This window comes from Pollicipes pollicipes, unplaced genomic scaffold (genome assembly GCF_011947565.3).
Source record: "Pollicipes pollicipes isolate AB1234 unplaced genomic scaffold, Ppol_2.1 Scaffold_1383;HRSCAF=1616_pilon_pilon_pilon, whole genome shotgun sequence".
Classification (NCBI taxonomy): Eukaryota; Metazoa; Arthropoda; class Thecostraca; order Pollicipedomorpha; family Pollicipedidae; genus Pollicipes; species Pollicipes pollicipes.
In genome coordinates this window covers 36730-45577 of record NW_023595930.1, presented here as the reverse complement: position 1 = coordinate 45577, position 8848 = coordinate 36730, and the positions used below count along the sequence as shown (strand labels likewise).

Sequence of the window (8848 nt, the reverse complement as noted above, 5' to 3'; positions counted from 1 at the left end):
CAGTTTTGTTTGCGGGAGATACATTCACCAGAGGTTCCACAGAATCGCTGCACATTAAAAAGCACAGAAGCAGCGCAATTACGAGCAGCCCAGGAGACCACAAGGCCCATCAGCCCAGAGAGCAGCCCATCAGGAGACCACATCAGATGGCTGACCTTGTCGGCCTCCTCGGCGATGAACTTCTGGCGGGCGTTCTCTCGCCGCCGGATATGCCGGTACACGTGGAACTCGCCGCTGCCGGCGCCAGCGCTCGAGCCCATCACGTTGCGCACAAACTCGGGCGCCGCCGAGAAAGTGCGCGACTTGGACGCCTCTGGCAGATGCACTGGCCGGTCCTGGACATCAAGATCACCTAACAATTGTCCTAAGAGAATGTGTGACACCTAAGATATGCTAAACTATCCACCATGACATGATCCATTTGAATTAATGCATTTTATTTGCAGAGCCCACTCATGGAAAGCAAACATTTCTTGTCTGAGTTCATTCTGACACTGGTTATCTTCCATGTTTTGTGAGTTCCAAGGGATACATTACAGATGATGGTACCAATATCAAAATAATGCTAAGACATATAACACATGGCTTTCCCCCAAAAACATATAATTATTACAGGCCAAACCAGAGACTAATTGTGTTATATACTCACAATGTTCTTGAAAAGCTTGTCAAGCCTGAGTTTCTGTAAATCAACTGCATTTTTACTGGCTTCTTCTCATCTGGCTTCTGATTTTCATTCATTGCTGCCCCTTCTGTTCAAAAGTAAGCAAGAAACTTATTAGTCATTGGCACTGATATCCAACCATACCTTCCAGCCTACACTCATCAAGCGATTGTGTATTGCCAGTGTTGGAAAAAGTTTCCTGGTATAGTGCGTACCAGATTTTGTACTCCAGGATTGTGACTGGGTAAAATGAAATATTTTGTACTCATGATGCTATACTCATATCATACTTATAAACTTATACTCATATCAAGAGCTTCCTAAGTAAGTGCTTCCTTCCTAATTCCATGCTCAAACCTACTGTATTTTTTTTAGCTATGAAGCTGGTAGAAAGTTGCTGATATTGATAACTCTATTGTAAATGTGTCAGTCCCAATAAAGGCTGATAGAGCTGATGGTAAAAATGTTGTGCACCTGTTGCACCATTCCCTGGAGTACACAATGCCAAGCTTATGATGAAATGTCATGCAAGCTACAACATAAATGGGAGCATCTGGGGCATGGCAGTAAGTGCAGCCGCATTCCACCCAAGGTACAACCTATCTCACCCAGAGTAAAGCTTCTGGGGGAATGTGATCCCCACCTAGGCTTTTACTGACCTACAGATACTTAATTGGGGAACAAGTGTGTAGTTCCCAATTAAGTTAGATAAGATGCCCCCAACTTTAAGAAAAAAAACCTGGTCAAAATCATGGAGACGTGGCTTGCACCATTTGTTTGGGATATGACCTTTCTCTGCTCACCTACTCCACAAAGTGATGTGCAAAACTACACCACCTGGGACGTCGAGCTGCCGCGTGATCGAGGCTCGGAAGCCAACGCAGCAGAGGCAGAGGAATCATTTCCTCATCACAAAGTTAGCATCACTACATCTACATCACTCGGCGTTTAGTCTGATACAATACTTTTCTCAGTGTATCACACTGAGCTAAATTTATACATTGCCTTATCTACACCAACCACACGCGCAATCATTACTCCGTGCTTCGCTACGCCGAAACAAGGTTGGCAGGCTACATAAATGGCGCGCACGCATAGCGGTCTTCAACGACAAAGCTAAAAAATATTCGTTGATGAAACCCGCCCGGCCAAAACAAAAGGTAGATCTAAAAAAATGTGATTAACTGCATAAATACACCGGTACGAGTTCTGCTCAACGAAGGACAAGAAGCATTTTTCAAGTACTTCACCTCTTTTAGAAGAGAAAACTATCCACCGCGAGCGTTAAAAGCGCAGTACGAAACGGGCATAACCAGTTCGCGTTAGCAGAATTGCCCAATTTTGAAATCATATGACCCAAAATGATACCTTAACACCAAAATAGTAAGGCAATTAACATTATTCATTTCGTCGTTTAGACCATTGCTACTCACATTGCTCACATGATTGCAAGTCATCTTCAAGCAGTTACCATCTAACAATATTATAATTTCGGAAAAAGCAGTAATGTAACTTCTAACATGCCGACAGCAGACGATTTATATGTACTAAAAGGCAACATAATGACCAAATCACGAGTAACCAAAAGAAGTATCCCAGTTCTTCACAGTTGTGTCTCGAACTCTCTGTTGGTATGCCTACCTGCGTACATACCATAACTTTGATAATTTTTTTCTCAAATATCTGATAACTTACGGTCCATCGCACGTAGACCCGAAAGACGCATACACTCTCCTTATTATTGCACTTCTTGTACTTACCAAATTATTTCCAGTTGTGAAGCTTGACTTGATATTTCCAAATAGATAACACAAAGAGCCAACAATGCCCGTTAAACTGAAACACTTACAGCAATCTTAGAAAAACGGATCAAGCCACAGGGACCGAACGCCGAAGCAAGGCCAATGTTTTCGGTATGGTATATATGTGCCTATTAGCGCAGTGCACCTCATACACGAGTCCGGATAATGCGATTTACACTTATTAGAACGAAACACATCGTGCTGACAATGTCGGTTGAGCTGCAAGACTTCGGTCCGATGAATAAGGCTCATGTTTTGCCGTGAGATGTTGCCATCATGTGCGGACGGACTGCAGTAGCACCCTCTAAAGTAGTGCACCTCTTGCATAATTTCAATTGGGGAGACCTGAAAACCTCTCTGATATGCAAAGACATACCCTACCGCGATAATATGCCGACAGAAACCCCAAGAAAAGAAGCCAAGCCCCGGAAACCGAAGACACGAGAGTACTATCTCGGTAGAGAATGTTCTTGGATGCCAGAGTCGTTTTCAGGTCTTGCCAACTGGAATATGTAAGAGGTGCACTACTTTAAGATGGTGCTACTGCGGTCCATCCGCCCAACATGATGGCAACATCTCACAGCAAGGCATGAGTCTTGTTCATCGAACCGAAGTCTTGTAGCTCAACCGACATTGTGGGCACGATGTGGTTACTTCTAGTAAGCGTGAATCGCACTATAAGGACTGGCGTTTCAAGTGCCCCGCGCCAATAAACGTATATGTACCGTACCGAAAACGTTGGCTTTGCTTCGGTCCTCGGTTTCCGGGGCTTGGCTTCTTTCTTTGCGTTCCTGTCGGCATATTATCTCCGTAGAGTACGTCATTTAGATGTCAGAGTGGTTTTAGGTCTCTCCAATTGGAATTATGCGAGAAGCGTACTTCTTTAAGACGGTGCTACTACAGTCCGTCCGCACATGTTGGCAACATCTCACGGCAACGCATGAGTTTATTCATTAATCGAAGTGTTGTAGCTCAGCTGACATTGTCGGCACGATGTGATTATTTCTGGCAAGTGTGAATCGCATTATCCAAACTCGTGTATGAGGTGCACTGCGCCAATTAACGTATTTGTACCGTCACTGAAAACGTGGGATTTACTTCGGTCTTTGGTTTCCGGGGGCTTGGCTTGTTCCTTGGCATTGTTATTGACATTTTATCTCGGTAGAGCATGTCCTTTGGATGTCAGAACAGTTTTTAGGTCTCGCCAATCTGAATCATACAAGACGTGCATCTACTTAAAAAGAGCGTTACTACGTCCGTCCGCACAACATTATGGTGTTATCTCACGGCAATACATGCGTCTTTATTCATTGAACCAAAGTGTTGTAGCTCAACCGATATTGTCGGCACCCTGTGTTTATTTCTACTGAGTGGGAATCACATTATCCTGGGCTTGTGTACGAGGTGCACCTGAAACCTCATGTGACCTGCAAACGGCTCTGGCACCCAAGAACATTCTCTACCAAGATAGTACTCTCGTGTATGAGGTGCACTGCGCTTATAAATGTGTACGGACCGTCCCGAAATTCCAATGAGCGAGACATGAAATCGCTCTGACATCCAGGAACATACTCTGCCGAGATAATATGCCAACGGCAATCCTAGGGAAGCGGACCAAGCCCCGGGAACCGAAGACCAAAGGAAAGCCAACGCTTTCGGTACGATACATATACGTCTATTAGCGCAGTGCACCTCATACACGAGTCCGGATAATGTGATTCACACTTATAAGAAATAACATATCGTGCCGGGAATGTCGGTTGAGCTCCAACACTTCAGTTCAGTTGATATGATTCAGTGCCTTGCCGCGAGATGCTGCCATCATGCGCGGACGGCCTGTAGTACACTCCTAAAGTAGTACACATCTTGCTATAATTCGCGTTGCCGAGACCTGAAAGTCACTCTGACATCCAACGACATACTCTACCGACATAATTTGCCAACAGCAGTCCTAGGAGAACGGGCCAAGCCCCTTAAACCGTAGATTGAACCAAGGCCCATTTCATTGGAGGATATTTTCATGGTCAGTAATGCTGTACACCCTAAGCCTGAGTCTTGCTGATACCATTCCAACTTACTAGGGGCCAGCACGTCGTGCAATAATCTTTCGTGAAGCGATAAGTTTCACACATGAAACCGGATCATAAATTTATTTTCCATGTAGGACGTTTATTTTCGTTTAACGGGAGTGTTTCACATTCGTATGCAGTTTTGAACTGAAATAGCCAGCTTCGATATCAGTCGGTGCAGCTCACAGCCCTGCCCTTCTTAAGACCTAAGCCCTTCCAGCTTCTGATCTATTTCGGCTTCACCGCACACCTCCAGTCTCCGCATATCTTGATTGGCTGTGGCTGCTTGTGACGCGTGGCTGTAAGGAGTGGACCAAACTCCCAGGCGGTGTGGCCTAGGAAGTTCTCAGAGGCGGCGAGCGAGGGATGCTCAAGAGTGGCTGGGTACTCGCGGGCCTGCGTTGTGTCAGTGCATGAGGTCGTTACACCAACCAAGCGCAGTGTTTGATAGTCATGTTTAATGATAGTTTCTGATGCTTTAGTCCTTTCTGTAAGTTATCTGTTAGCATATCATGTTAGTAATGGTAGTGTTGGTATTGACAACATCTCACGGCAATGCATGAGTCAAATTAATTGAACTGAAGTGTTGTAACTTAACCGACATTGTCTGCACGCTGTGTTTCTTGCTAATAAATGTAAATCGCATTATCCGGACTCGTGTGTGATGTGCACAGCGTTAGCAAACACACACACACACACACACACACACACACACACACACACACACACACACACACACACACACACACACACACACACACACACACACACACACACACACACACACACACACACACAACACACACACACCACACACATATATATATATATATATATATATATATATATATATATATATACATTTATATACCGTACCGAATGCGTTGGCTTTCCTTTGGTCTTCGGTTCCCGGGCTTAGTCCGCTTCCTTATATATATATATATATATAGATATATATATATATATATATATATATATATACCGTACCGAATGCGTTGGCTTTCCTTTGGTCTTCGGTTCCCGGGCTTAGTCCGCTTCCTTAGAGTTGCTGTTGGCATATTATCTCGGTAGAGTATGTTTCTGGATGCCAGAGCGATTTCATGCCTCGCTCATTGGAATTTCGGTACGCTACATACAAGTTCATAAGCGCAGTGCACCTCATACACGAGAGTACTATCTCGGTACAAAATGTCCTTGGGTGCCAGAGCCGTTTTCAGATCACATGAGGTTTTAGGTGCACCTCATGCATATTCCCAGATAATGTGATTCACACTCAGTAGAAATAAACACAGCGTGTCGACAATATCGGTTGAGCTACAGCACTGCCGTTCAATGAATAAGACGCATGTATTGCCGTGAGACAATACCATAATGTCGTGCGGACAGACTGTAGCAGCACCCTCTTTAAGTAGTGCACCTCTTGCATAATTCAAATTGGCGAGACCTAAAAACACTGACATCCAATTACATGCTCTACCAAGATATTATGCCAACAGCAATGCCAAGGAAATAAGCCAAGCCCGGAAACCGAAGACCGAAGTAAATCCCACGTTTTCAGAACGGTATATATGCTTTAATTGGCGCAGTGCACCTCACACACGGGTCCGGATAATGCAATTCACACTTGCTAGAAATAAACAGGTTGTGCCGATATTGTCGGTTGAACTTCAACACTTCGGATCAATGTATAAGACTCATGCATTGCCATGGGATTTTGTTATCGTGTGCGGACGGACTGGAGTAGCACCTTCTTAAAGAAAAACACCTCTTGTATAATTCTAATTGGGGAGACCTAAAAACTGCTCTGACATCCAAAGGCGTACTCTACCGAGATAATATGCCGACGGGAACCCCCAAAAAAGAACCAAGCCCCGGAAACCGAGGACCGAAGCAAAGCCAACGTCTTCGGTACGGCACACACACGTTCATTGGCACGGGCACTTGAAACGCCAGTCCTTATAGTGCGATTCACGCTTACTAGAAGTAAACACATCGTGTCGACAATGTCGTTTGAGCTTCAAAACTTCGGTTAAGTGAACAAGACTCATGCCTTGCTGTGAGATGTCAACGTCATGTTGCGCGGACGGACTGTAATAGCACCCTCTTAAAGTAGTGCACCTCTTGCATTTTTCCAGTTGGGGAGACCTGAAAACGGTTCTGGCATCCAAGAACATTCTCCACCGAGATAGCACTCTCGTGTAGGAGGTGCGCTGCGTTTATAAATATGCATGTACCGTACCGAAAACGTGGCCTCGCTTCGGTTTTGGGTTTCCGGGGCTTGGTCCGTTCCCTTAGGATTGCTGTTGGCACATCATCTCGGTAGAGTATGTCTTTGGATGCAAAGCGGTTGTTAGGTCTCGCCAATTGGAATCATACAAGAGGTCCACTACTTAAAGAAGAAGGTGCTACTACAGTTCGTCCGCACATGATGGTGGCATCTCACAACAGTGCATGAGTCCTATTCATTAAACCAAAGTCTTGCAGCTCAACCAACATTGTCGGCACGGTATGTTTACTTCTAGTAAGTGTGAATCGCATTAAAAGGACTATTGTTTTAGGTGCCCCGCACCAATAAACGTATATGTACCGTACTGAAAGCGTTGCCTTTGCTTCGGTCTTCGGTTCCCGGGGCTTGGCTTCTTTTCTTGGGGTTCCTGTCGGCAGGGTGTGTCTTTGCATGTCAGAGCGGTTTTTAGGTCTCGCCAATCGGAATTATACAATATGTGTGCTACTTTAAGAGGGAACTACTACAGTCTGTCCGCACATGATGGCAGCATCTCACAGTAATGCATGAGTTTTATTCAACGGACCAAAGCCTTGCAGCTCAATCGACATTGTCAGCACGATGTGCTTTTTTTCTTCTTGTAAGTGTGAATCACATTATCTGGACTCGTGCATGAGGTGCACTGCGCTAATAGACGTATATGTGCCGTACCGGAAACGCTAGCTTTGCTTCAGTCTTCGGTTTCCGGGGCTTGGTTTTTAGGATCCTGAGGATCGCTGTTGGCATATTATCTTGGTAGAGCATGTCTCTGGATGTCAGAGTGGTTTCCAGGTCTTGCCAATCGAGCTCATGCCAAAGGTGCGTACTTTAAGAGGGTGCTACTACAGTCTGTCCGCACAACATGATGGCGACATCTTACGACAATGCATGAGGCATAGACATCGGACCGAAGTGTTGCAGCTCAACTGACATTGTCAGCACGTACCGAAAACGCTGGCCTCCCTCAGTCTTCTGTTCCTGAGGCTTGGTCCGTTTCTTTAGAATTGCTATTGGCATCTTATCTCGGTAGAGTATGTCTCTGGATGTCAGAGCAACTTCATGTCTCGCTCATTGGAATTGTGCAAGAAGTGCACCACTTTAAGAGGGTGCTACTTCAGTCCCTCCGCACGACATGATGGCAGCATATCACGGCAACGGATTAGTCATATTAATTGAACTGAAGTGTTGTAGCTGAAGCGATGTTGTCAGTACGATGTGTTTAATTCTTGTAAGCATGAATCGCATTATCGGGGTCCGTGTATGAATACACTGCGCTAATAGACGTATATGTGCGGCTCCGAAAACGTTGCTTTGCTTCGGTGTTCGATCAGGCTCCCAGTGCTTGGTCCGTTTTTTTAGGATTGCTGGAAGTGTTGTAGTTCAGCCGATATCGTTGGCTTTTTCTCTGTGTTGGCCGTTTGGAGATATAAATTTAAGTTTCACAACTGGAAATAATCTAGGAAGCACGAGAGGTGCAATAAAAAGGTAAGAGTGTAGACGCCTTTCTGGTCTGCATGCGATGGGCTGTAAGTTATCGGACATGTGATAAAAATGATCAAAATTATGGTATGCAGGAAGGTCACGCACACCAACAGATAATTTGAGACACGAATGTGAAGAACTGGGATACTTTTCTTGGTTGCTCGTATGTTCGTGATTTGGTGATTATATTGCCCCTTTAGTACAGATTATAATCCATCCGGTGTCTGCGTCTTAAAAATCATATTACTAGTTTATTGCTGAAATTATAATATTTTCCGACGGTAACTTCTTGAAGATCATAGGCAATCATGGGAGCGATGTAAGTAGCAACGGTCGAAACGACGAAATGAATAATGCTTATTGCTTTCCTCATAATTCTTGGTGCTCATTACGTTTTTGGGGTTGCATGATTTTAAAGCTGGGCAATTCTGCTAACGCGAGCTGATTATGCCTGTTCCGTACTGCGCGTAAAATGCTCGCGGTGGAGATTTTGCTTCTAAAAAAGGTGCAGTACTTGAACAATATATCAACAAGGAACCCTGCTTTAACTTTATATTATGATTCTGAT

General features: G+C 44.7%; 1 long non-coding RNA gene across 1 annotated transcript; it reads right to left on the bottom strand.

Moving 5' to 3' along the window:
* Window positions 1-160: 160 nt before the first annotated feature.
* On the bottom strand, window positions 161-1573 carry LOC119095402 (uncharacterized). The gene is made up of 3 exons (XR_005093903.1): window positions 1468-1573; window positions 650-752; window positions 161-335 (listed from the first exon to the last, which is right to left on the bottom strand). It is a non-coding gene; the product is annotated as an uncharacterized LOC119095402 (long non-coding RNA).
* Between the last annotated feature and the right edge of the window lie 7275 nt (window positions 1574-8848).